The sequence below is a fragment of the Macaca fascicularis genome, chromosome 1 (genome assembly GCF_037993035.2).
Source record: "Macaca fascicularis isolate 582-1 chromosome 1, T2T-MFA8v1.1".
Classification (NCBI taxonomy): domain Eukaryota; kingdom Metazoa; phylum Chordata; class Mammalia; order Primates; family Cercopithecidae; genus Macaca; species Macaca fascicularis.
In genome coordinates, this window is record NC_088375.1 from 107,272,382 (window position 1) to 107,299,499 (window position 27,118).

General features: G+C 44.5%; 1 protein-coding gene across 3 annotated transcripts in view; it reads left to right on the forward strand.

Annotated features, from left to right (window-relative positions):
* The window catches only part of GATAD2B (GATA zinc finger domain containing 2B), a 118,241-nt gene that overhangs the window by 26,142 nt on the left and 64,981 nt on the right, over nt 1-27,118 (forward strand). The window contains exon 2 of one of the 3 annotated variants that reach the window (XM_065545581.2): nt 9,174-9,384. The exons of the other annotated variants lie outside the window; for them this stretch is intronic. The gene's annotated coding sequence lies outside the window, so the exon portion shown is untranslated. The remainder of the gene's footprint in view (nt 1-9,173; nt 9,385-27,118) is intronic. 3 annotated transcript variants of the gene reach the window in all.

Consider the following 27,118-nt stretch of genomic DNA (forward strand, 5'->3'; position numbering starts at 1 on the left):
CAGAGTCTTGCTCTGTCACCCAGGCTAGAGTGCAGTGGCGCGATCTCGGCTCACGGCAAGCTACGCCTCCCAGGTTCACGCCATTCTCCTGCCTCAGCCTCCCGAGTAGCTGGGACTACAGGCGCCTGCCACCACACTCGACTAATTTTTTGTATTTTTAATAGAGATGGGGTTTCACCGTGTTTGCCAGGATGGTCTCGATTTCCTGACCTCGTGATCCGCCCGTCTTGGCCTCCCAAAATTCTGGGATTACAGGCATCAGCCACCGCACCCGGCCTTCAGCAGTTCTTTAAAAAAATTTTTTTTAATATATTGGCCAGCTGTCTAACTTTGAGACCTTAACCTATATAGCAGGAGTGGTGATTTGAATCCATTACATTATAGTTGATATTTTTAGAAGACATAAATTCTGGGTCCCTATAGAAAAAATTTTTCTTAAGCAGAAACTTCCACTTTAGAGCAATATAATGTAGTTTTGACTTTTCGTAGAAAATATTTACTTAGTCTCTCATCAGTTATTTCCCTGAGAAGCATTAATCTTTCTCTTGCAGGCCGGGCACGGTGGCTCAAGCCTGTAATCCCAGCACTTTGGGAGGCCGAGACGGGCGGATCATGAGGTCAGGAGATTGAGACCATCTTGGTTAACACGGTGAAACCCCGTCTCTACTAAAAAATACAAAAAACTAGCCGGCCGAGGTGGCGGGCGCCTGTAGTCCCAGCTACTCGGGATGTGGAGGCAGGAGAATGGCGTGAACCCGGGAGGCGGAGCTTGCAGTGAGCTGAGATCCGGCCACTGTACTCCAGCCTGGGTGACAGTGCGAGACTCCGTCTCAAAAGAAAAAAAAAAAAATCTTTCTCTTGCACCCACATTGGGTGGTCTGAGATACTTAGCACCAAAAGTCAAGTAGTCCTATTTGAGGTAACTGTCTTTTGTTCACATTCTTCCCATCTTGCATAAGCGCATTCTGTTCTCATCATATTAGAAGAAACAGGAAAGCCAAAATCAGATGATTTGAGTGTTTTTCATCTTTTCTTCCTTTTTTTTTTTTAAAAAAAAGGTGTTTTAAGAGCTATTTTAGTTCTCAAAGCCATAGCCACAGTATTTTTTAATTAACTGGAAGTATTTGTTTAACCAATTTCTCTTTTTAAAAAGATCCTTCAAAAATGGATCTTACTAATGCTGCTTTGGATATTTAAAGCAATGAATATAAAATCTGTAGTTTGATGACATTTTTCCCTTAAGAAATTTATGGATGTGTTAGCAGAATATAGCATGATCTCCTGAACTCTCTGTAGTTAATATTTCAGTCAGTATTAGGAGTTGCTTCATTGGCCTTGAAAATTTTCCTGTTCATAGCTGGGCACAGTGACTCACACCTGTAATCCCAGCACTTTGGGAGGCCGAGGCAGGCGGATCACCTGAGGTTGGGAATTCGAGACCAGCCTGACCAACATGAAGAAACCCCAGGTCTACTAAAAATACAAAATTAGCCGGGTGTGGTAGTGCATGCCTGTAATCCCAGCTACTCAGGAGGCTGAGGCAGGAGAATTGCTTGAACCCGGGAGGTGGAGGTTGAGGTAAGCGGAGATCGCGCCATTGCCCTCCAGCCTGGGGCAACAAGAGCGAAACTCCATCTCCAAAAAAAAAAAGAAAAGAAAATTTTCCTGTTCACTCTTAAGGCCCTCAAGCCATTCTGTTTTTATGGTCCCTCCTACTTTCCCTTTTGTTTCAGATTATCCCCTTTATCTGACCTACTTGTTGGAGTGGAGAATCCAGTTCTTCTTTGAGTGGTGCTTTTGATTCAGGATAGGCAACTGTCTTGATATTAGGAGCCAGTATCTGTTTTATGCCCCATCTCATGCAGCTTTCTTTAATGCTATTTAGAGACTTCCTTGTTAGATGGATTTTTTTTTTTTTTTTTTTTTTGAGATGGAGTCTCTCTGTGTCGCCCAGGCTGGAGTGCAGTGGCCGGATCTCAGCTCACTGCAAGCTCCGCCTCCCGGGTTTTTACGCCATTCTCCTGCCTCAGCCTCCCGAGTAGCCGGGACTACAGGCGCCTGCCACCTCGCCCGGCTAGTTTTTTGTATTTTTTAGTAGAGACGGGGTTTCACCATGTTAGCCAGGATGGTCTCGAACTCCTGACCTCGTGATCCGCCCGTCTCGGCCTCCCAAAGTGCCGGGATTACAGGCTTGAGCCACCGCGCCCGGCCTTTTTTTAATGTTAAAGAGACAGGGTCTCATTCTGTTGCCCTGGCTGCAGTGCAGTGGCTGTATCATAGCTTACTACAGCCTAGAACTACTGGACTCAAGTGATCCTCCCACTTCCTCCTGAGGAGCTGGGACTGAAGGCGCATGCCACAGCACCTGGCTAATTCTTTTTTTTTTTTTTTGTAAAGGCAGAGTCTTGCTATGTTGCCCAGGCTGGTCTTGAACTCCAGGGTTCAAGTGATCCTCCCACCTCAGCCTCCCAAGGTGCTGGGATTATAGGCATGAACCACTACACCTGGCCCAGATGGATTTTTGAAGAGCCTTTCTTATTTCCAAAGTCAGAGGTATAAAAGTCTCAATGAACGGCATACTCAGCCCTAACCCTTAGCTGTGATCATCAGACTTAGAAATCTTTGTAGATGAAAAGAAACAGGTAACTGAAGCTATATGGATAAAGGAAGGACCCAAATACTGCATATCTTAGATTCAAGAGTACATCATTATATTGTCAATAAATTTTTAGTAACATGACTCCTTTGCCCCTCAGATGTCTCGGTTCTTTTTTTTTTTCTTCAGAGACGGTCTCACTCTGTTGCCCAGGCTAGGGTGCAGTGGCATGATCGTGGCTCACTGCAGCCCCAATCTCTTGGGCTTAAGTGATCCTCCCATGTCAGCCTCCCAAGTAACTGGGACTACATGCATGTGCTACCACGACTGGTTGGCTCTGTACCTCTTGTACCTGACTATAATCAGCATTAAGCCAAGGAAATACTACCAATCTCTTGTTTATCAGTTTTTGTAAACTTTTTTTTTTTTTTTTTTGAGATGGAGTCTCGCTCTATCACCCAGGCTGCAGTGCAGTGGCGTGATCCTGGCTCACTGCAGCCTCTGCCTCCTGGGTTCAACTGATTCTCTCGTGCCTCAGCCTCTCAAGTAGCTGGGACTACAAGCGCGTTCCACCACGCCCAGCTAATTTTTTTGTTTGTTTTTGAGACGGAGCTTCGCCCTTGTTGCCCAGGCTGGAGTGCAGTGATGTGATTTTGGTTCACTGCAACATCCGCCTCCTGGGTTCAAGGGATTCTCCTGCCTCAGCCTCCTGAGTAGCTGGGATTACAGGCATGTGCCACCACGCCTGACTAATTTTATATTTTTAGTAGAGATGGGATTTCTCCATGTTGGTCAGTCTGGTCTCGAACTCCTGACCTTAGGTGATCCGCCCACCTTGGCCTCCCAAAGTGCTGGGATTACAGGTGTGAGCCACCCTGCCCATCCTTTGTTTTTTTGAGACGGAGTCTCACCCTGTCACCCAGACTGGAGTGCAGTGGAGCAGTCTCGGTTTACTGCGACCTCTGCCTCCCGGGTTCAAGCGATTCTCCTGCCTCAGCCTCCCAAGTAGCTGGGACTGCAGATGCGTGTCACCATGTCTGGCTGATTTTTTGTATTTTTAGTAGAGACGGGTTTCACTGTGTTAGCCAGGATGGACTCAATCTTCTGACCTCGTGATCTGCCTGTCTCGGCCTCCCAAAGTCCTGGGATTACAGATGTGAGCCACCATGCCTGGCCCGTAAGCTTTTTTTTTTTAACTGAGCTGTAATATACATTCAGAAAAGTAGTTTAATTATAAGGTGACCACCCAGATATAGATATAGAAGACCCAGAAGTCTTTTTTTGTTTTTTGAGAGAGAGTCTTGCTCTGTCACTCACACTGGAGTGCAGTGGCACAGATTCAGCTCACTGCAACCTCTGCCTTCCAGGTTGAAGCGATTCTCCTGCCTCAGCCTCCCAAGTAGCTGAAACTGCAGGTGCGTGACACTACACCTGGCTAATTTTTGTATTTTTAGTAGAGACGGGGTTTCACCATGTTGGCCAGGCTGGTTTTGAACTCCTGACCTCAAGTGATCTGCCCATCTCGACCTCCCCAGGTGCTGAGATTACAGGCATAAGCCACTGTGCCCAGTCCCAGAAATCTTTTTTGTGTTCTCTCCTAGTCATTAGCCTCCTCCACTCCAACAGGTAACCACTATTCTAACTTCCTCTGGTAGTATTTGTATTCAACTACAAGCTTGAGACTTGGTAATAATTGCTACAAAAACCTCATTGAAGATAAAGTCATGTTGGTGTTGTTTAATATAGTGGTTCTGGTTGGTATGGGGACATTTTTGTTTTTGGTTTTTGTTTTATTGAGATGGAGTCTTGCTCTGTCGCCCAGGCCAGGTGCAGTGGTGTGATCTCAGCTCACTGCAACCTCCACCTTCCAGGTTCAAGCGATTCTCCCGTCTCAGCCTCCCGAGTAGCTGGAATTACAAGCACCTGCCACCACGCCTGGCTAATTTTTATATTTTTAGTAGAGATGGGGTTTCACCATGTTGACCAGGCTGGTCTCGAACTCCTAACTTTGTGATCTACCCACCTTGACCTCCCAAAGTGCTGGGATTACAGGCCTGAGCCACTGTGCCCAGCCAATAATAAACTTTTTTAAAAGTTCAGATTTACTTAGGGGAAGAGATAAACTTATTTTATTTTTTTGAGACAGAGTCTTGCTCTGTCGCCCAGGCTGGAGTGCAGTGTTGTGATCTCAGCTCACTGCAACCTCTGCCTCCTGCAGCTCAAGCGATCCTCCCATTTCAGCTTCTTGAGTAGCTGGGACTACAGGCGCGCGCCACCCTGCCCAGCTAACTTTTTGTCATTTTTGGAGAGATTGGGTTTCGGCGTATCACCCAGGCTGGTGTGAAACTTCTGGGCTCAAGTGATCTGCCTGCCTTGGCCTCCCAAGGTGCTGGGATTACAGATGTGAGCTGGCCCGTGCCCAGCTGGGATAAACTTTTTAAGGTGAATATTTACTGCCCAGTAAAATGATAAACTTGCCTACTATACCAAATCCTAGTAACAACAATCAGAATTTTGACAAATCTGTCACCGAATTGAAGAAAAGTGTCACTTTTTCCTATAGGTTGCGTGTGCTCATCAATGCTAATGGGCAAATCTCAGCTAATAGTGTGCTAGAAGTTTCCTCTAGGTAAAATCCAGACCAGACAGGATTTTCCTCTTGGACTGTGTTTAGGTACAGCTTCACAGAACTTGATCCACTCCTCTGCATGAATATTTTCTTCCTTCATTTCAATAAAGAAGGTTTCTTGGCCGGACGCAGTGGCTCACGCCTGTAATCCCAACACTTTGGGAGGCTGAGGCAGGTGGATCACAAGGTCAGGAGTTCAAGACCAGCCTGGCCAACATTGTGAAACCCTGTCTCTACTAAAAATACAAAAATTAGCCAGGCGTGGTGGCTGGCGCCAGTAGTCCCAGCTACTTTTGAGGCGGAGGGCAGAGAATTGCCTGAACCTGGGAGGCAGAGGTTGCAGTAAGCAGGCGCAACTGCACTCCGGTCTGGGTGACAGAGGGAGACTGTCTCAAAAAAAAAAAAAAAAAAAAAAAAAAAAAAAAAAAAAGAACGTTTCTCACAAGTCTGCTGAATACTGTCTAATGTTGGGCCCATTTTGATGACAAAGTTACTTTATAATACTGTTTGACAGAAGTGATGAATGTCTAGAATTTCACATTGGCATATCTAATCCATCAATTCTGATTTTAAACTTCTTGACCATTTACTAGTCAGTTGTTATGAGCAGCTATATATTCATGTATTCATGTATCCCTCTACAGTCTAGGGAGTTCTAGGTGAGTGATGCTGCTTTGACCCTGAGACCCCTTTACTTATCAGTTTATTTTTCCCTTGAATTCAGTAGGAGGGAATACTTATTAGTATATTTAATATTTGGTCAGCTAGATCTTTTTCTCTTAGATATCTGATCTTTAGCCTTTAGTGTGTCTTTCCTTAACTAGTGGTAGTGTTCTATATACTATAATAGTCTTGTTACCTATTTTACTCTTGAGTTTTTTGAGTGAGTTATGCTGCTTCTGGCCTCCCCTCCCCTCCGTTCCCCTTTCCGTCCCTTCCCCTCCCCTCTCCTTTCTTTTCTTTCTTTTTTTGAGACAGAATCTCACTCTGTTGCCAGGCTGGAGTGCAGTGACATGATCTTGGCTCACTGCAACCTCCGCCTCCCGAGTTCAAGCAATTCTCCTGCCTCAGCCTCCCTGGTAGCTGGGACTACAGGTGTCTGCCACCATGTCTGGCTAATTTTTGTATTTTTAATAGATATGGGGTTTCACCATGTTGGCCAGGATGGTCTGGATCTCTTGACCTCATGATCCACCCGCCTGGACTTCCCAAAGTGCTGGGATTACAGGCGTGAGCCACCACACCTAGCCATAACTCTGTCCCTGATTTTCATTGTGCTTATGTCTTTTAGTAATTATGGTAAATCTAGCCATTACTTTTATTTTTAAATTTTAGTCGGTTTTTGGATAGGTGATATATGCACATGGTACAGAATTCACAATTGGAAAAAGTTTACAGTAAAAAAGGACATCTCTTTCTTTGGAGACAAAACTTAATCTACTTCCTTTCCCTCCCCTCCTCTCCTATTACCCTTCCCCTCCCCTTTTCCCTTCGCTTCACCTCGCCTCTTCACCCAGCTTTTTTTTTTTTGAGACGGAGTCTGGCTCTGTTGCCCAGGCTGGAGTGCAGTGGCCGGATCTCAGCTCACTGCAAGCCCCGCCTCCCGGGTTCACGCCATTCTCCTGCCTCAGCCTCCCAAGTAGCTGGGAGTACAGGCGCCCGCCACCTCGCCCGGCTAATTTTTTTTGTATTTTAGTAGAGACGGGGTTTCACCGTGTTAGCCAGGATGGTCTCGATCTCCTGACCTCATGATCCGCCCATCTTGGCCTCCCAAAGTGCTGGGATTACAGGCTTGAGCCACCGCGCCCGGCCTTTTTTTTTTTTTTTTTTTTTTAATGAGACAGAGTTTCACTCTTGTTGCCCAGGCTGGAGTGCAGTGGCACGATCTCAGCTCACTACAAACTCTGCCTCCCGAATTCAAGCAATTCTGCCTCAACCTCCCAAGTAGCTGGGATTACAGGTGCCCACTCCAACACCTGCCTTATTTTTTGTATTTTGAGTAGAGATGGGGTTTCACCATGCTTGCCAGGCTGGTCTTGAATTGCTGACCTCAGGTGACCCACCTGCCTTGGCCTCCCAAAATGCTGGGATTACTGGTATGAACCACCACTCCTGGTTGCCTTTCCTTTTTTCTTCCCTTTCCTCCCCTCTTCCCTTCTTTCCTTTCCCTTCCCTTTTTCCTTTCCTTTCGTTTCCTTTTTTATTTGTTTCTTTGAGGCGGAGTCTAGCTGTCGCCCATGCTGGAGTGCAGTGGTGCGATCTCAGCTCACTGCAACCTCCGCCTCCCAGGTTCAAGCAGTTCTCCAGCCTCAGCCTCCTGAGTAGTTGGGATTACAGGTGCCCACCATCACACCCAGCTAAGTTTTGTGTTTTTAGTAGGGACGGGGTTTTGTCATGTTGATCCAGCTGGTCTCGAACTCCTGACCTCAGGTGATCCACCTCGGCCTCCCAAAGTGCTGGGATTACAGGCGTGAGCCACCGCACCTGTCGGCACATTTTATTAAAGAAAAATTTTGCATTGTTGACTTTTCGCCAGTCTGTTCTGGCATGCTTTTAATGATATCAGACTCACCTGCTTAACAATAGCCAGTGTGCAAACTCTGTAGTATTTTCTGTATGCCTTACAGTTATTGCCACTGTAATGATGGATGCCAGTTTTGGCCAACATGGTGTTTAGTACTATATTTTGAATTTCCTTAAAGATGGGCAGTTGTTGGTGAGGATGACCAGTTTCACTTTAAATAAGTTGGAGCCTAGAGTTGATCAACTCCAGCCGCTTTTTCTTCTCTTTCTTTTTTTTTTTTTTTTTTGAGACGGAGTCTCGCTCTGTCGCCCAGGCTGGAGTGCAGTGGCCGGATCTCAGCTCACTGCAAGCTCCGCCTCCCGGGTTCACGCCATTCTCCTGCCTCAGCCTCCCGAACAGCTGGGACTACAGGCGCCCGCCACCTCGCCCGGCTAGTTTTTTGTATTTTTTAGTAGAGACGGGGTTTCACCGTGTTAGCCAGGATGGTCTCGATCTCCTGACCTCGTGATCCGCCCGTCTCGGCCTCCCAAAGTGCTGGGATTACGGGCTTGAGCCACCGCGCCCGGCCACCGCTTTTTCATCCTCTTTGCGGCCACCAACCTTCTGTCTTAGGTTCAGGATGGTCCCCAACCAAGAGCAGCTGCCGGGCTGGCTGGGAAGCAAGAAAGCCTTTTTTGAGACGGAGTCTTGTTCTGTCACCTAGGCTGGAGTGCAGTGGTGTGATCTTGGCTCACTGTAACCTCTGCCTCCTGGGTTCAAGCAGTTCTCCTGCCTCAGCCTCCCAAGTAGCTGGGATTACAGGCATGCCCCCATGCCTGGCTAATTTTTTGTATTTTTAGTAAAGGCAGGGTTTCTGCATATTAGTCAGGCTGGTCTTGAACTCCTGACCTCAGGTGATCCGCCCACCTCAGCCTCCCAGAGTGCTGGGATTACAGGTGTGAACCACTGTGCCCAGCCGGCCTCTTATCTTTCTATTGATAATCTAGACGTTTGTAAATTTACTGTGACTTCTTTTTTTTTTTTAACTTTTTATTCTGAAGAATTTACATACCCAGATAGAGTACAAAGTAATTAAGTTCCATGTGCCCACCACAAGCTTCAAAAATTACTAACATTTTGCTATTCTTTACAGTTAATTTTAATGTTGAAAATAGAGAACATATAAAAATAAGTAAATAACATGAGTGTATTTTAAATTTGATGATCACACATCTACAACTTTCCTCTTGCCAGTTATTTCCTTTTATATTGTCTCTATCTTTCTCATTAGTGTAATTATGAGGGGGATTAATTGTGTGATTGTCTTGAAATTCTGGTAACGGGGTGGCTCACAAATCTGCCAAGTCTGAGTGAAGTAAATTCTGAACTTGCCCAGAGTGATTTATATTTATGTATGGTACATTCTTTTTTTTTTTTGGAGACAGGGTTTCGCTCTTGTTGCCCAGGTTGGAGTGCAATGGTGCGATCTCAGTTCACCGCAACGTCCGCCTCCTAGGTTCAAGCAATTCTCCTGCCTCAGCCCGCCGAGTAGCTGGAATTACAGGGATACATCACCACGCCAGGCTAATTTTCTGTTTTTAGTAGAGATGGGTTTTCTCCATGTTGGTCAGGCTCATCTGGAACTCCCGGCCTCAGGTGAGCCACCACACCCGGCCTGATACATTCTATTTTTATTCAGTAATTAGATCTAGTTCTAGTATAGCCTGTTGAGCATAGCAATTCAGTGAGGTAATTTTTTTTTTTTTTTTTTTTTGAGACGGAGTCTCGCTCTGTCGCCCAGGCTGGAGTGCAGTGGTGCAATCTCGGCTCACTGCAAGCTCCGCCTTCCGGGTTTTTACGCCATTCTCCTGCCTCAGCCTCCCGAGTAGCTGGGACTACAGGCACCCGCCACCTCGCCCGGCTAATTTTTTGTACTTTTTAGTAGAGACGGGGTTTCACCGTGTTAGCCAGGATGGTCTCGATCTCCTGACCTCGTAATCCGCCCATCTCGGCCTCCCAAAGTGCTGGGATTACAGGCTTGAGCCACTGCGCCTGGCCCAGTGAGGTAATTATTAAAGTGGAGGGCAAATTAAAAGATTTATGGAAGTCACTGACTGTATGGCCGTTATAACTTAATTTTTAATCTTAGGTTTCCTATTACTCCTCATGGTTTGGGTCTCTTTTAAGTCAGAGATTCAGTAGAACGTCACTATGTTGAGGGTAGCTGTATTTTCTTTTTCTTCTTTGCATTGTTTATGACTTCAGTGGATAAAGATAAGAGCAACCTTCACAACAGAAGTGAAAGATGAGAAGCTTAATGTAGAGTAAAACGTCTGAAGCTCTAAGTGAAATTGTTGATAGCCGGGGATTTCTACTCTTGGAATGCTAGAGAGGAAGAGACACTTACTTAGTAACAGCAAAAAGCCAGGCCAAAAAGTAGAACTCAAGTGCTTAGAAAATCTGTGGCAAAAAAGATAAATGTGACTACTAAAACTACTTTTCTCTTTCCTCTGTGGCACTTAGTTGACAACAGTTGTTAGCACATGTAGATGTTCAAGTTTAATTTTTATTGTCAGATAAGTATGAACATTTGTGACTCGCCTAAAAAGAACTTAGTCCCCCTGCAAAGATAGAGGGAAGGTACCAATCAGAGTGAATGAAAATAATCAGCAATCAAGTATTAAGAAATGGAGTATTTGCACACCTCATCACTGGGAATCAGTAGCATGCTGCTGATACAGGATGAGAATAAGTTAGGGATTTAGGAGTATTCTAGTTAGGTACATACACTACTGGAGATACTTTGTCTTTTGGAAGACAGAAATTATTCTGTAGGTATTAAATACTAATATAATGCTGTATATGATTTTCATGTTTCTTTTTCCAAGGATAGGGAGTGGAATCCCCCAGTTCCCTTAGGAAAATGTATACCACTCTTACAGAAGAGACTGGCCTAGACACATTTTGTGCTATATGATAAATGAAAAAATCGATCTGTTTACTTTCTCTATTCCTGTATGATGATTAAGTCATTGAGTAGTGTAAGGCAGTAATTTTTTTTTTTGAGACAGAGCCTCACTGTGTTACCCAAGCTGGAGTGCAGTGGCCACATCTCAGCTCACTGCAACCTCCGCCTCCCAGGTTCAAGCGATTCTCCTCCTTTAACCTCCTGAGTAGCTGGGATTTACAGGTGCCTGCCACCATGCCTGGCTAATTTTTGTAGTTTTAGTAGAGACAGGGTTTCACCCTGTTGGCCACGGTGGTTTCCAACTCCTGTCCTCAAGTGATCCAGCTGCCTTGGCCTCCCAGAGTACTGGGATTATAGGTGTGAACCACCACACCCAGCCTGCAGTAATTTTTTATGCTTATTTGCAATACTTGAGTCAGTAGAAGTTTTTATGGCCTCTACAGTTATCTTACTTCCTATAAACCCATAATGAGTTAACACATTAAGGAATATGCTTTGACTGCGTACAGTGGCACACACCTTAGCCCCAGCCACTGGGACAACATTGCGAAACTTGTCTCTTTAAAAAAAATAAAATAGGAGTACTACTTTTTTTTTTTTTTGAGACGGCGTCTCGCTGTGTCGCCCAGGCTGGAGCGCAGTGGCGCGATCTCGGCTCACTGCAAGCTCCGCCTCCCGAGTTCATGCCATTCTCCTGCCTCAGCCTCCAAGTAGCTGGGACTACAGGCGTGCACCACCACCCCGGCTAATTTTTTTTGTATTTTTAGTAGAGACGGGGTTTCACGGTGTTAGCCAGGATGGTCTCGATCTCCTGACCTCGTGATCCACCCGCCTCGGCCTCTCAAAGTGCTGGGATTACAGGCGTGAGCCACTGCGCCTGGCCAGCAGTACTACTTTGAGAAAAACATTACTCCCTAATTTAAATGCTGTCTCAAGACTGGAAGTCTTGTTCTCATTTCTTGTGTCTGTGTTAAGACCTAGTCCATATTCTGCTTTATTATAAGGTAGTGTACCTAGTTTTACTTTAGCCAACATTTTGATAAATACATTTTCCCAAATAGTGGTAAACACTTACTTCACTTGTCAATCAATCAGTCATTAATTTGTAACTCCCAAGTGATTGAAAACTGACTTTCCTTAATAGACTTAACTGCCTTTTTCCAGAGAACTCACCAGTACACATTAGCTTGGGTGTAATTCCCAATTTGTGTATCAGGGATTGGGAAAGCAAATGGTTTTCTTTGTATTGGTGCTTGATTGCCTGGTGTACTATTTCTAAACATGTGGAGAGGAATCCTCATCTCCAAAGAATTGATGTTTTCTTTTGATTAGTTGAGCTATTTTCTGCTTAATGAAGAAAAAATGTAACTTCTGACCATATGAATGGGGTTTGGCTCTTCTGTGATCTGATTTGTTGTTGTAATAGTAATTCTGAAGCATCATTATCTGATTTCTCCAAATAGGCTAGACCCACTCAAGCAGACAGCACTATAAGGAGGTAGAGAGGACTAACCGCTAGATAAACAAATTTTGGCTTGTTTTATTGCACACCAGTGAATAAGTGTAAGTTAACCATTTAGCTATGCTTCAGTATAATGTTGACTTTTAAAAAAATAGCTATTTTTTGGCCAGACGCGTTGTCTCATGCCTGTAATCCCAGCGCTTTGGGAGGCCAAGGTGGGTGGATCATGAGGTGAGAAGATTGAGACCATCCTGGCTAACATGGTGAAACCCAGTCTCTACTAAAAATACAAAAAAAAAAAAAAAAAAGGCCAGGCATGCTGGCAGGCGCCTATAGTCCCAGCTAGTTGGGAGGCTGAGGCAGGGGAATGGCGTGAACCCGGGAGGCGGAGCTTGCACTGAGCCGAGATAGATAGTGCCACTGCACTCCAGCCTGGGCGACAGACCGATACTCAGTCTCAAAAAAAAAAGAAAAAAAGCTATTTTTCAGCCTTTGTAATGGTTCTAATATTGATCTGCTTGCTGAGTCCAAGGATATACAGTCATGCCTCACATAATGGTAGTCCCATAAGGTTATAACATCATACTTTTGCCATACATTTTCTGTGTTTAGATATGTTTAAACAAATACCATTGTGTCATAATTGTCAATATAGTAACAGACTATATAGGTTTATAGCCTAGGAGCAATAGGCTGTATACCATCTAGGTTTAAGTACACTTTACGATGTTCACACAACAATGAAATCGCCTAATCATGTATTTTTCAGAATGTATCCCTGTTGTTAAGCAACACATAACTGTATGTTAAAATGGGGACAAAGATTTAGCAAGTTATTTATAAAATTTGTAAAGGGCAAACATAAAGACTGTTTTTGCCAGTTTATGATATTACTGAGTTTTTGTTAAATGTTTGGTTCTGTGAAGTTTGTATTTCTTTTGCAGGAGTACCTTTAAGCTTTCAGTTGCAGTTAATTTGAACTCTGTTGCCTAAGCCTAGATAATCACCTCTTTTCTTATGCCATTGTTTGTGATTTGATCCTCCCAGATATCATTTATCAAATTATTTTTATATCTAGGTTGTACATCTTTAGTCCTACTTTTTTTTTTTTTTTTTGGAGATGGAGTCTTGCTGTGTTGCCCAGGCTGGAGAGCAGTGGTGCAGTCTTGGCTCACTGCAAGCTCTGCCTCCGGGTTTCACGCCATTCTCCTGCCTCAGCCTCCCGAATAGCTGGGACTGCAACCACCCGCCACCACACCCGGCTAATTTTTTTGTATTTTTAGTAGAGACGGGGTTTCACCATGTCGGCCAGGCTGCTCACGAACTCCTAACCTCAGGTGATCCACCCGCCTCTGCCTCCCAACTCCCAAAGGGATTGCAAGCGTGAGCCACCATGTCCAGCCCCTTTTCTTAAATTTAAATATTTTTCCTTTACTTGTCACTGACTTGAAGCTCATGTCCTTAGCTTTTCAGAAGTAGTCCTAGGTGAATTTATATCTGAGTAGAGATCATACATGCCTGTCAGAGAGTTTATATGTTTTTACTTCCATCGTATTTGGCTAATATTTTCTTTGATCCAGTGGGTAAAGTGGAGACTGGCAAGGCAAGCATGGTTACCCTTACCCTGGAGAACTGAGCTCTTGAGTGTTTGCTGAGAAATGCTCAAGGCAGCATGGTATAGTGGAAAGTGTATGGGCTTTGGAGCCCGCCTCTAATTGTGAGCTGTATGAGTGACTTCATTTAAGCTTTTTAAAATTTCTCTGAATTAATTTCCTTATCCAGAAAATGGAGAACAGGGCCGGGCACATTGCCTCACACCTGTAACCTCAGCACTTTGGGAGGCCAAGGTGGGGGGATCATTTCAGGCCAGGAGTTTGAGACCAGCCTGGCCAACTGGTGAAACCCTGTCTCTACTAAAAATACAAGTAGCTGGGCATGGTGGCAGGTCCATGTAATCCCAGCTACTTGAGAGGTTGAGGCAGGAGAATCGCTTCAACCCAGGAGGTGCAGGTTGCAGTGAGCTGAGATCGCACCATTGCACTCCAGCCTGGGCAACAGAGCGAGACCGTCTCAAAATGAATGAATGAATGAATGAATGAATGAATGAATGCGGAGAAAAGATCCTACCTTCCTGGCTTAGTGCATTAAATGCTCAGTGAATGTAGATCTTTTTCTTAACTTTAGATAATTTGGTACTCTTTAGGGTATCACAACTTGATTAATATTTACCAAGAGGAAGTTTTTTTGTTTTTGTTTTTGTTTTTGTTTTTGAGGTGAAGTCTCGCGCTTGTCCCCCAGGCTGGAGTGCAGTGGCGCGATCTTGGCTCACTGCAGCCTCGTCCTCCCAGGTTCAAGCAATTCTCCTGCCTCAGCCTCTCGAGTAGCTGGGATTATAGGCGCCTGCCATCACACCTGGCTACTTTTTTTTTGAGGTGGAGTCTCGCTCTGTCACCCAGGCTGGAGTGCAGTGGAGCGATCTCGGCCCACTGCAAGCTTGGTCTCCCAGGTTCACGTCATTCTCCTGCCTCAGCTTACCGAGTAGCTGGGACTACAGGCACCCGCCACCACCACGCCCGGCTAATTTTTTTGTAGTTTTAGTAGAGACAGGGTTTCACCGTGTTAGCCAGGATGGTCTCGATCTCCTGACCTCGTGATCTGCCTGCCTCGGCCTCCCAAAGTGCTGGGATTACAGGTGTGAGCCACCGCGCTGGGCCTTGCCCGGCTAATTTTTGTATTTTTAGTAGAGATGGGGTTTCACCATGTTGGCCAGGCTGGTGTCGAACTCCAGACCTCGGGTGGTCTGCCTGCCTCGGCCTCCCAAAGTGCTGGGATTATAGGCGTGAGCCACCGCCCCTGGCGAAGAGTAGGTATTTTTAAATTTAGTTTTCACCTCACACAATTAAGTACTTCGGTTTTTGGTGAGTATGATTTAGCTGAAAAGAGTAGGGTCTCTGCCTACTATATAGTTCTTAATTTTCCAAGGCCCTGAAGATACCTGTTGGCTTGAGAGCATCTGTAGTACCTCTGGACTACTAATCAATCCAACACATAGAGGGAGATACAGTAAACGTAGAGTACTGCCTCAGCCTCCACAATGTTGAGGATTTAACTCATGGCAATCAGTGGTAATCGCTGCAGACAACTTAATTGTATCTAAGCTTTTTGTATTAAAAACGGATAAAAAAAATGACCAGTGCAGTCAGATGTATTCAGCAGACTTACTTGGGAATGATCTTTGAATGGTTGTTAAAAAATAGACAATCCTACTTACCCTCATCAACATGGAACCTAGTGAGCTTCAGTTTAAAATTCATAATTGTTTTCCTGTGGAAATGTGATGAATGAGAAGAAGTAATCTATTTTGCTTGCCACATTTATCATGTTTACCTTTATGTTGTAAAATGATAGCATTGTCTAGATCTGGATACCTCTGATGGTCTCCTATTAAGAGCACTTTATTGTGACTGAGATAGTACAGTATCAACCACTTGAAGCTCAGCTTGTGTTGTAGATAAAATATTTTCCTTTGTAGTTTGTAAATTGTTGAATTTCTTATGCCAGTGGCCAGTACTACCTAGTTTCGATTTAGCTCAGTGTTAATTTTCTGAAAATTGAAGTTAATATTATATGACTAAGGAAAATTTTTATTTAGAAATAATATTTTTGAGTAGGGTGAAGATTATTTTTCTCCGTATTTGCTAGAAACTTTAATATTTGAGAAGAACAAGGGCTTTGGGAGAGACTATGATGGAGGCAGTAATTATGATGTGAGTTTCAGAGGTCCAAATGAGGCAAGCATTTGGAATGATGTATTGATGGGAGATACCAGTTGAAAAATAAGAAAATCCCTCCCCTCCTTGTTATTCCTTGTTACAATTTATAACTAGATGATCAGATAGACAAAGATCCTAGAGCAAAGGTCCTCAGCCAGTAGATCTCCAAGAAAACAATTACCATTGCCTTTCTTCCTCTTTGGTTTGCTTAGATTTCTTCCCCACTATTTTCTGACCGTATATCAGCACTTTGGGGAAGTGAAAAGTCCTTATAAAATGATTGGAACCAGTTGCTCTAAAACAGAAAAGGGAAAGTTAATCAGAGACCAGGCTTAGATATGTCTAGCATCTGGATTTGTCTATAGAATGAAATCGGAATGTGTGTGTGGTAAGTGGAATATGGTAGGTGAGGAGGTGCTAGAATGGAAAGAGTAGTGTTCTAGCTGTGACACAGGAAAGTGGAATGATATTGCAATCATACTATGGTTGGGCTTAAACCATTAAAAAATTTTTTAATTGCAGTAAAATATACATAACAAAGGCCTAAGCTGTTTTTAAAGAATGTGCATGTACTATCTTGACTACTTTGCTGTGAAACCTTGCTACGATTTGTGTTAGGTGCGGATTCAACTGCCCTGAATGGTGTCAATGGATAGGGTTAAATCAGATGTCCTACCTGTAGGACAGCTTCAGGAAAGAAGAAAAATAAGTGAATACACCTGCTGTCTTATTAGTACCTGTTCCCTAGCACTAGCAGTAGGGATAAAGAAAAGAAGTTTGGTGGGTGGTATGTCTTCATTTTGTTGTAATTTGGATTGTGCTTTGGTATTGATGCTGCGATTTCCTATCTGGAATGTTGGCTTTGGAAACTAAACAGTTAAAGCATCATGATTTGAGAGGAAACTAGCTCTCATTCATGAAGGCAAAGTTTGGCACTAGGCCACAATAATGGGGGGATAGTTAGGGTGGGGAGACTAACAGACTTTTTTGTACCACAAATGACTTTTAAAAATTAAGAGATAATTCCATGTCCTGAGGTTATAAACCGGCTACAACTGGTTTTTCTCTCCCTCCCTCCTGCCCCCGCTAGGCATCATGGGTAAAAGTAAGCATCCCCCTGTTTCTTTTGTTTAATATAACAGTACGCCATGTGATTGGCAGGGCAGTGCCCGCTTGGAGACCGGGTTTGTGCAGGTCTCTCAAGGGGGCTGGCACGCATGGGGGCCACCTCTGTGCTACAGAAAGAGCTTCTCTTATGGTAGAAAAGAGACGATGGAAAAGAGAAAGAAAGGGGACCCTCCACACACACAAGACCCTCCACACACACACACACACACACACACACACTCACACACACACACGAAAAAAACCTAAACCCATCTCATTATTTTCCTCCTTTTCCTGTTCTCTTTCCCTATTTCTTATCTCTCACACTTTTCTGGAAGCTAGAGGAGGGAACAGAAAAATGTATACCTGTAAGTACTTTTAACTGTCTTGCCCTCCCCGCCCCTTATTTTTCTTTGCTAAAAGCGGAAACTCGAAATCTCTTTGAGTTATTCCTGGTGGTTTTCGGCTATGTGTAGAAGGTAATATGCTGAGGTTTCTAATGGGATTGAAGTAATAAACACTGTTGCTTTAAAAAATTCTGTTGCAGAATTATTGTTTCTCATACAAAGCTCCTTTCGGTTTGGATCTTCTTTCTGTCTGCTTCATCCATTGCTATAATGGTAAGGGTCTCTGACTTCTGGTTGTCTTCAAGCTGAAGCAATAAGGAGAATGTTACATTAAGGTTTTCTCTTTCTCCCTCCCCACCCTTTTTAAAAATTTCTTTTGTCTGTAGCAGTGATGGTTCTAGCTCCCCCTTACCCTTTCTGCCCCTCCCCTTTTCCATGTCAGCTCCAGCCCTGCTCTGTGAATGGAGTCAACCAGCTGACTGAGTGTTGGCATCATGCCAGGGGCTGCAAAGCAGTGAGAATGTGCGCGCGCTCGTGTGTGTAAGTGTATACAGAACACAAAGGGAAAGGCCTGCAGTCTAGGAAATCACAGGCCATTATATAAGGAAGTCTGCGTCATCTCTGCTTGCTTGGGCTGATGGACAAGGAGAGAGGGGAGGCTTAGAGCAAGAAAAATACCTTTTTGACACACCCACACGTACACTTTTTTCCTTGCTGTCTTAGAAAAAAAGGTATTTGTGTTGTGGCAAAACAAGAGAGCTTCTGTGTGCAGGTGGTATTGACCATGTTCCTAGTGGAAGTAGTAATCGTCCTGGATCTCTTTTTTTTTTTTTTTTTTTTGGGAGACAGGGCCTCTCTCTGTCACCCAAGCTGGAGTGGAGTGATATGATCATGGCTCACTGAAGCCTCGACCTCCTGGGTTCAAGCTGTCCTCCCAGCTCAGCCTCTTGAGTACCTGGGACGACTGTAGGCGTGCACCACCACACCTGGCTAATTTTTGTATTTTTTATTGAAATGGGATCTTCCTATGTTGTCCAGGCTGGTGGCTCTCTTCTTTCTGTTCGCATTCAAAGGTGTGTGTGCTTGAGGAAAGAATGATTAAAAGAGGAATGCCTCCTGGATTTTACAGCTGTAGTTTGTTAAGATACTTAGGGGTTGGGAGCAAGGAGGCAGGGGACAGGCCACACTGTGTGTGTGGTTTTTTTTTTTTTTTTTTTTAAAGACAGTCTCACTTGGTAACCCAGGCTGGAGTGCAGTGGTGCGATCTGCAACCCCCGCCTCCCAGGTTCAAGTGATTTTCAAGTGCCTCTGCCTCCTGAGAAGCTGAGATTACAGGTGCCCACCACCACACCCAGCTAATTTTTGTAATTTTTTTTTTTTTAGTAGAGACAGGGTTTCACCATGTTGGTCAGGCTGGTCTTGAACTCCTGACCTCAAGTCATCCGCCCGCCCCTGCCTCCCATGGTGCTGAAATTACAGGCGTGAGCCACTGCACTTGGCCTACTGTTTCTAATAATTCAGAATTGCCAAGGGTACAAGGGTGGGTGGGGGAAAGGGGTTGTTCTTAAGGAGAAGCAAAAAGCCAGATAAATAGAGTGAGTAATATCTATTAGCTACTCATTTGAGACTCCCCCGCTTTTTTCTTTATTTTTTGTTTTCTGTTTAGTATGATATTATCAAAATGCAGTATTCTTTCCCTGCCATCTGCCAGAGTTAGAATTGTGCAAAAGGACAGTCAGACAGCACATGGAAGGAAGGAAAAATTAGAGATTGTTCTGAGTGTCCATACATTGCAAGTGTTACAATTTTGGGGTTCAGTTGTGGTGATTGTATCTTTCATTGGCAATTAGGGAGTCAGCATTCATTTAGAAATTATAATTCTGCTCAGTTTAGTATGATGTCTTTTTTTTTTTTGGAGACAGTGTCTCGCTCTGTTGCCAGGCTGGAGTGCAGTGGTGCAATGTTGGCTCACTGCAGCCTCTGACTCCTGGGTTCAAACGATTCTCTTGCCTCAGCCTCCTGAGTAGTTGGGACTACAGGCCTGCACCACCATGCCCAGCTAATTTTTGTATTTTTAGTAGAGATGGGGTTTTCACCATGTTGGCCAGGATGGTCTCGATCTCTTGCCCTCATCCACCCATCTTGACTTTCCCTAGTTCTGGGATTACAGGTGTGAGCCACCGCACCCTGCCTTTCTTTTCTTAAATTCTTTTTAAGAATTTAAAATTTAATTGATGTCTTTTCTTAAATTCTCTTTATGTGCTTCCTAGGTGTGTGATATTTATGAAGCAGCTTTTGTGTTAGGTGGAAATGAGAAAGTATATTAAAGAATAAAGTATGGGGCCGAGAGCAGTGGCTCACGCCTGTAATCCCAGCACCTTGGGAGGCCGAGGTAGGTGGATCACATGAGGTCAGGAGTTTGAGATCAGCCTGGCCAACATGGCGAAACCTCATCTCTACTAAAAATACAAAAGTTGGTCAGGTGCGGTGGTTCACACCTGTAATTGCAGCACTTTGGGAGGCCGAGGCGGGCGGATCATGAGGTCAGGAGGAAAGAGACCATCCTGACTAACACAGCGAAACCTCGTCTCTACTGAAAATAGAAAAAAATTAGCCGGGCGTGGTGGCATGCGCCTGTAGTCCCAGCTACTTGGGAGTCTGAGGCAGGAGAGTTGCTTGAACCTGGGAGGCGGAGGTTGCAGTGAGACAACATCACACCACTGCACTGCAGCCTGGGTGACAGAGCAAGACTCTGTCTAAAAAAAAAAAAACAAAAACGTAGCCAGGCATGGTGGTAGACACCTGTAATCCCAACTACTCGGGAGGCTGAGGCAGAAGAGTTTCTGGAACCTGGGAGGTGGAAGTTGCAGTGAGCTGAGATTGCACCACTACACTCCAGCCTGGGCGACACAGCAATACTCTGTCTCAAAATAAATAAATAAATAAATAAAAATAAAGTATGGGTCATACTGTTACAGTTGGTTTTATGTGAGTTTATTTTTGCTTCTGACCATTCGGAATAACAGCACTGATGGGGAGAGTTTGGAATGGGAGGGAACTTGCAAACTATCCTATAGTAAGAGTTTTTATCAGGTTGCAGTCTAAAGGAAGTTCCTTAATTTGATTGGGAACGTGTATATTTTTGTTAAAGCCTGTAAATTTCTCTTCTTGCCACATCTTTACAAGCAATAGTCTTTGAATGTCTGTATTTTTTGGTGTAAATATCTGTGCTTTTTTTCCTTTTGTTAGGAAGTGAATACGAGGTTATTACTTTCTTTAAGGATTGTAGGATGAGCTGGGCACAGTGGCTCACACCCGTAATCCCAGCACCTTGGGAGACCAAGGCTGAATTACTTGAGCTCAGGAGTTTGAGACCAGCCTGGGCAACATAGGGAGCCACCATCTTTACAAAAAATTAGTGGTGGCGCCGGGCGCGGTGGCTCAAGCCTGTAATCCCAGCACTTTGGGAGGCCGAGGTGGGCGGATCACAAGGTCAGGAGATCGAGACCACAGTGAAACCTCGTCTCTACTAAAAATACAAAAAATTAGCCGGGCGCGGTGGCGGGCGCCTGTAGTCCTAGCTACTCAGGAGGCTGAGGCAGGAGAATGGCGTGAACCCGGGAGGCGGAGCTTGCAGTGAGCCGAGATCGCGCCACTGCACTCCAGCCTGGGCAACAGCGTGAGACTCCGTCTCAAAAAAAAAAAAAAAAAAAAAAAAAAAAAAAAAATTAGTGGTGGCATGTGCCTGTGGTCCTAGCTACTCGGGAGGCTGGGGTGGGAGGCTGCTGTGAGCCAGGATTGCACCACTTCACTCTAGCCTGGACAACAAAAGTGAGACCGTGTCTCAAAAAAAAAAAGAAAAAAAAGATTGCAGGATGGGACCTACCAGAATGGTTGTTCTGCTTATTCCCCAGGCTGCCTGCAATTATTTCCCCACCCCAAGTAGCTGGAACCCACTTTTCTAAGTCCCTTTTTAAGTAAACTAAGGAGTATTATTTCCTAATCTGTTGAATACTGAAAGACAAAATAGCAACAGACCAAACTTGCTACAACCTAGAGGCTAGGTAAAGATTCATTCATTGTTGTTGTGGGATTCCCTAGTTCTTAGAAGTAATAATTACCGTTTTTGTTTTGTTTTGTTTAAGTTTTTTTTTAGTGGAGTCTCACTTTGTTGCCTAGGCTGAAATGCAGTGGCGTGATCTCAGCTCACTGCAACCTCTACCTCCTGTGTTCAAGTGATCCTCCCACCTCAGCCTCCCAAGTAGCTGGGATTATAAGCATGTGCCACTACACCCGGCTAATTTTTGTATTTTTAGTAGAGACGGGGTTTCACCATGTTGGTCCAGCTGGTCTGGAACTTCTGAGCTCAAGCTGTTGCCCCACCTCAGCCTCCCAGAGTGCTGGGATTACAGGCCTGAGCCACATGCCCAGCAACATCCTTTATTTTTACCTTTTCTCTTGATGTTAGGAGCCAGATTAGTAAGGCTAATCTTAGTGATTAAGTAGTCGTAATCAGCAAGGCATAAACCAGTATCTTCTCTTAACGGATAGATTTTTTTTTTTTTTTTTTTTTTAACTCTCATAGGCCTTAATAGCTGTTTAGGAGTGGCTGAAGAGTAGTTTTGAACTGTATGTGAAATCTGCCCTTTGGCCACGTCTGTCCCTTTAATTTTATTTATTTATTAGAGACAGGATCTCTCTCTGTTGCCCAGGCTGGAGTTCAGTAGCGTGATCATAGCACACTGCAGCCTTGAACTCCTGGGCTCAAGTGATCCTCTTGCCCCAGCCTCCCAAGTAGCTAAGACTGACTATAGGCATGTCACCATGCCTGGCTAATTTTGTTGTTATTATTTTTGGTAGAGACAGAGGCTCACCGTTTTGCCCAGGCCGGTCTCAAACTCCTGGCCTTAAGCAGTCCTTCTGCCTCAGCCCCCTGAACTGCTGGAATTATGGGCATGGGCCAGTGCAAAGAATCTTTCATTCTAATACCACCTGTTCTTTTTTTCTTTTTTGAGGCAGATTCTCTCCTTTCACCCAGGCTGGAGTGAAGTGGTGTGATCTTGGCTCACTGCAACCTCCACTCGCCACCCTCCCTTCGTCAGGTTCAAGCAATTCTCCTGCCTCAGCCTCCCGCGTAGCTGGAATTATAGGCGCCTGCCACCATGCCCAGCTAATTTTTGTATTTTTAGTAGAGACGGGGTTTCACCATGTTGGCCAGGCTGGTCTCGAACTCCTGACGTCAGGTGATCTGCTCGCCTTGGCCTCCCAAAGTGTTGGGATTACAGGCATGAGCCACCGCTCCTGACTAATATCACCTGTTCTAAATGATTGTCCGGCAGATTTGCTTTTGTGTAACATGTCAGAACTTATGTGCTGATTTATAAGGTGACAGGAGGAGAAAGCTGTTTATCTCCTGTTCATTACCTTTAGGCAGCACACTCCAACTTGTCACATTTAAGCAAAGCGACCTTTACAATCCTTGGTGCATATTACTAAACAGTATGTTACCCACTGCAAGGTCATCTAGGCTCTTTCATTCAAGAATGTGAGCCAGAGGTTAGTGTAGTAAACTCAGTGATACAGAGAAGACACTGTAAGAGCATGTAAACAATAATAGTGTTTCATAAGAATTACTCTCTTACCAGTCTGGTTGGATCAGAAACCAAAAGTGACAATATAGATAGTATGATGGTTAAGAACATTGACTCTTTTTTTTTTTTTTGAGGCGGAGTCTTCACTCTGTCGCCCAGGCTGGAGTGCAGTGGCACCATCTCGGCTCACTGCAAGCTCCGCCTCCCGGGTTCGCGCCATTCTCCTGCCTCAGCCTCCCGAGTAGCTGGGACTACAGGCGCCCGCCACCGCGCCCGGCTAATTTTTTTTGTATTTTAGTAGAGACGGGGTTTCACCGTGTTAGCCAGGATGGTCTCGATCTCCTGACCTCGTGATCCGCCCACCTCGGCCTCCCAAAGTGCAGGGATTACAGGCGTGAGCCACCGCGCCCGGCCAAGAACATTGACTCTTAGGTAAGACAGTCCTGTGTTTTAACCAGACTCAGCCATTTAAGGACTGTGAAATCTTTTTTTTTTTTTTTTTGAGACGAAGTTTCACTCTGTTGCCCAGGCTGGAATGTAGTGGCGCCATCTCAGCTCACTGCACTCTCTACCTCCTGGGTTCAAGTGATTCTCCTGTCTCAGCCTACTGAGTAGCTGGGACTACAGGCACGCGCCACCCCACCTGGCTAATTTTTATATTTTTTAGTAGAGACGGGGTTTCACTATATTGGTCAGCCTGATCTCAAACTCCTGACCTCACGATGCACCTGCCTCGACCTCTCAAAGTGCTGGGATTACAGGCATGAGCCACTGCGCCTGGCCTGGACTGAAATCGTATAAAGTTACTCAGTTTATCTGTTTTTCTTTTCTCTGTAACAGGAGGATAATTAATCGCCAGAGGTTCTAAGTGACATAATGCATTGTGAAGCACTTTAGCACAATGCCTAGCACATAGTAAGAGCTCAGTGAATGTTAGCAAGATAGATATTCTTATCTGTTGGGTTCGTTTATACTATTTTCATTGTTTTTACTAGTTTCTTTTATCCAGCTTGTGGCTTTTTTTTTTTTTTTCTCTACCTTTTTTTTTTTTTTTTTTAAACTCATGGTAGGTCTTTGACTGGGTTGATTGACCTGTATCTAGATCAGGAGTCAGCAGACTATAGCTGCTGCTTGTTTTGGTAAAAAAAAATTTGTTGAAACACAGCCACACCCACTTGATTACAAAAGCAGAGTTTAGTACTTGCCCCACAAAGTCTAAAATATTATTATCTGGCCGGGCGCGGTGGCTCACGCCTGTAATCCCAGCACTTTGGGAGGCCGAGGCGGGTGGATCACAAGGTGAGGAGATCGAGACCACGGTGAAACCCCGTCTCTACTAAAAATACAAAAAATTAGCCGGCCGCAGTGGCGGGGGCCTGTAGTCCCAGCTACTCTGGAGGCTGAGGCAGGAGAATGGCGTGAACCCGGGAGGCGGAGCTTGCAGTGAGCCGAGATCGCACCACTGCACTCCAGCCTGGGGGACAGAGCGAGACTCCCTCTCAAAAAAAAAAAAAAAAAAAATTATTATCTGGTCGTCTACAGAAGAAATTTATAAGATCCCCCCATGGTTGAGATCAAGCTTGTCCAACCCACAACTCGTGGGCTGCATGTGACCCAGGACAGCTTTGAATGCGGCTCAACACAAATTCAGAAACTTTCTTAAAACGTGAGATTTTTTTTTTTCTTCCAGCTTATCAGCTATCTTTAGTGTTAGTGTATTTTAGGTGTGGCCCAAGACAGTTCTTCTTCCACTGTGGCCCAGGGAAGCCAAAAGATTGGATACCCTGGTCTAATCAAGAGTCTTTTTTTTCTGGAAAAGTGACCCGTGAAGCAAGTTCTAGAAATCAAAAGAGAAATAATTAGACTAAATTTGGCTGGACGTGGTGGCTCATACCTGTAATTCCAGCACTTTGGGAGGCCCAGGCAGGAGGATCACTTGAACCCAGGAGCTTGAGACGAGCCTGCTTACAAGAAAAAATGGGCATGGTGTCATGTTCCTATAGTCCCAGTTAGTTGGGAGGCTGAAGTGGGAAGATTGATTGAGCTGTGATAGAGCCCCTGCGTTCCAGCCTGGGTGACAGAGCAAAACCCTGTTTCAAAAATAAATAAATGACCCTCTTTCAAAAATAAATAGGCTGGGCGCAGTGGCTCACACCTGTAATCTCAGCACTTTGGGGGGCCAAGGCGGGTGGATCACCTCATGTCTGGAGTTCAAGACCAGTCTGAGCAATATGGTGAAACCCTGTCTCTGCTGAAAATACAAAAATTAGCTGGGCATGGTGACATGCGCCTATAGTCCCAGCTGCTTGGGAGACTGAGACAGGAGAATTGCTTGAACCTGGGAGGTGGAGGTTGCAGTGAGCCAAGATTGCGCCACTGCACTCCAGCCTGGGCAACAGAGGGAGACTCCGTCTCAAAACCAAAAACAACAACAAAAAACCCAAAAAATAAATACATAAAAATTAAAAAATAGACTAGACTTACATGGACTAGAAGGAATTAATCATTTCAGATTTTTAGGAATAGGGTTATATAGAAGGGAGGGTCCATTAACATGACTAATAAGCATTAGGTGAAGTGAAGTACCATTTGAAGTTGGTTAGGCAATAACAGCACTTATTTTTATTCTCTTAGGGGCACTTCATAGTAGTGTGTTGTCTTAGTCCATTTTCTGTTGCTATAACCTGAGACTGGGTAATTTATAAAGAAAATAAATATTTCTTTTCCTTCCCTCTCTACCTTTTTTTTTTTTTTTGGAGACGGAGTGTTGCTCTGTCTCCCAGGCTGGAGTGCAGTGGCACGATTTTGGCTCGCTGCAAGCTCAGCCTCCTGGGTTCAAGCGATTCTCCTGCCTCAGCCTCCCAAGTAGCTGGGACTACAGGCATGCGCCACCACACCCAGCTAATTTTTGTATTTTTAGTAGAGATGGGGTTTCACCATGTTGACCAGCATGGTCTCAGACGATCTCTTGACCTCGCAATCCACCCGCCTCGGCCTCCCAAAGTGCTGGGATTACAGGCATGAGCCACCACACCCTGTCCCCTCCCTACCTTTCTTCCTTTCCTCTTTCCTTTTTATTTCTTCTCTGTCACCCAGGCTGGAGTGCAGTTGTGCAATCATAGCTTATTGTAGCCTTGAACTCCTAGGCTTAAGCAATCCTCCTGCCTCAGCCTCTCAAGTAGCTAGAACTACAGGTGTGTGCCTCTGCACCCAACTAAATTGCTTAAAAAATGTTTTTGTAGAGATAGGGTCTCACTGTGTTGCCTAGGCTGGATTGGAGCTCCTGGAGTCAAGCAATATACCCACCTTGGCCTCTCAAAGTGCTGAGATTACAGGCATGAGCCACCATGACCAGCCCCAAGACATTTATTTCTTACGGTTCTGGAGGCTGGAAAATCCAGGGTCAAGGGGCCATATCTGCTGAGGGCCTTGTTGCTGGTGGGGACTCTGCAGAGTCCCAGAGTGCCACAGGGCATCACATGGTGAGGGGACTCATGAAGAGACAGTCACGTTGGCTTTTATTACAGACCCACTCTTGTGATAACTAGCCCATTCTCTAAATAACCCATTAATCTGAGAATGACTCAGGCACTTCCTAAAGGTCTTGCCTCTCAACACGCCTGCATTAGGCACCAAGTATCCAACAGATGAACTTTTGGGGGACACATTCAAATCGTTCTGTGGTATTAAAGGGAAGTACAAAGAAGAGAGATTTGCTATCAAGTAGTTTGCATTAAACTTGGAAATAAATATGAATTGGTAGGTTACCTATTAAGCAAGTGTGTTAGAGTAGCCTAGTAATTTTCAAAGTGTAGTCTGTGGAATCGTAGAGAATAGACCCCCTTTCATGGCATCTGTGAGATCAGAATAGTTTCATAATAATAATACTAAGGCATTATTTACCTTCCTCCCTGTGTTAACATTTGCAGTGATATCCAAAAGCAGTGCTGATTAAAACTCCTGAAACGTTAGCATAACCACGAGCAATAATGCCAGACTACTAGCAGGCATTGTATTCTTTATTGCCATGCAGTGTAAATTTGCAGTAAAAAAAAAAAAAAAAAAAAAATATATATATATATATATATATATATATATATATATATATATATAGTTTTATTTAAGAATGTTCTTGATGAAGC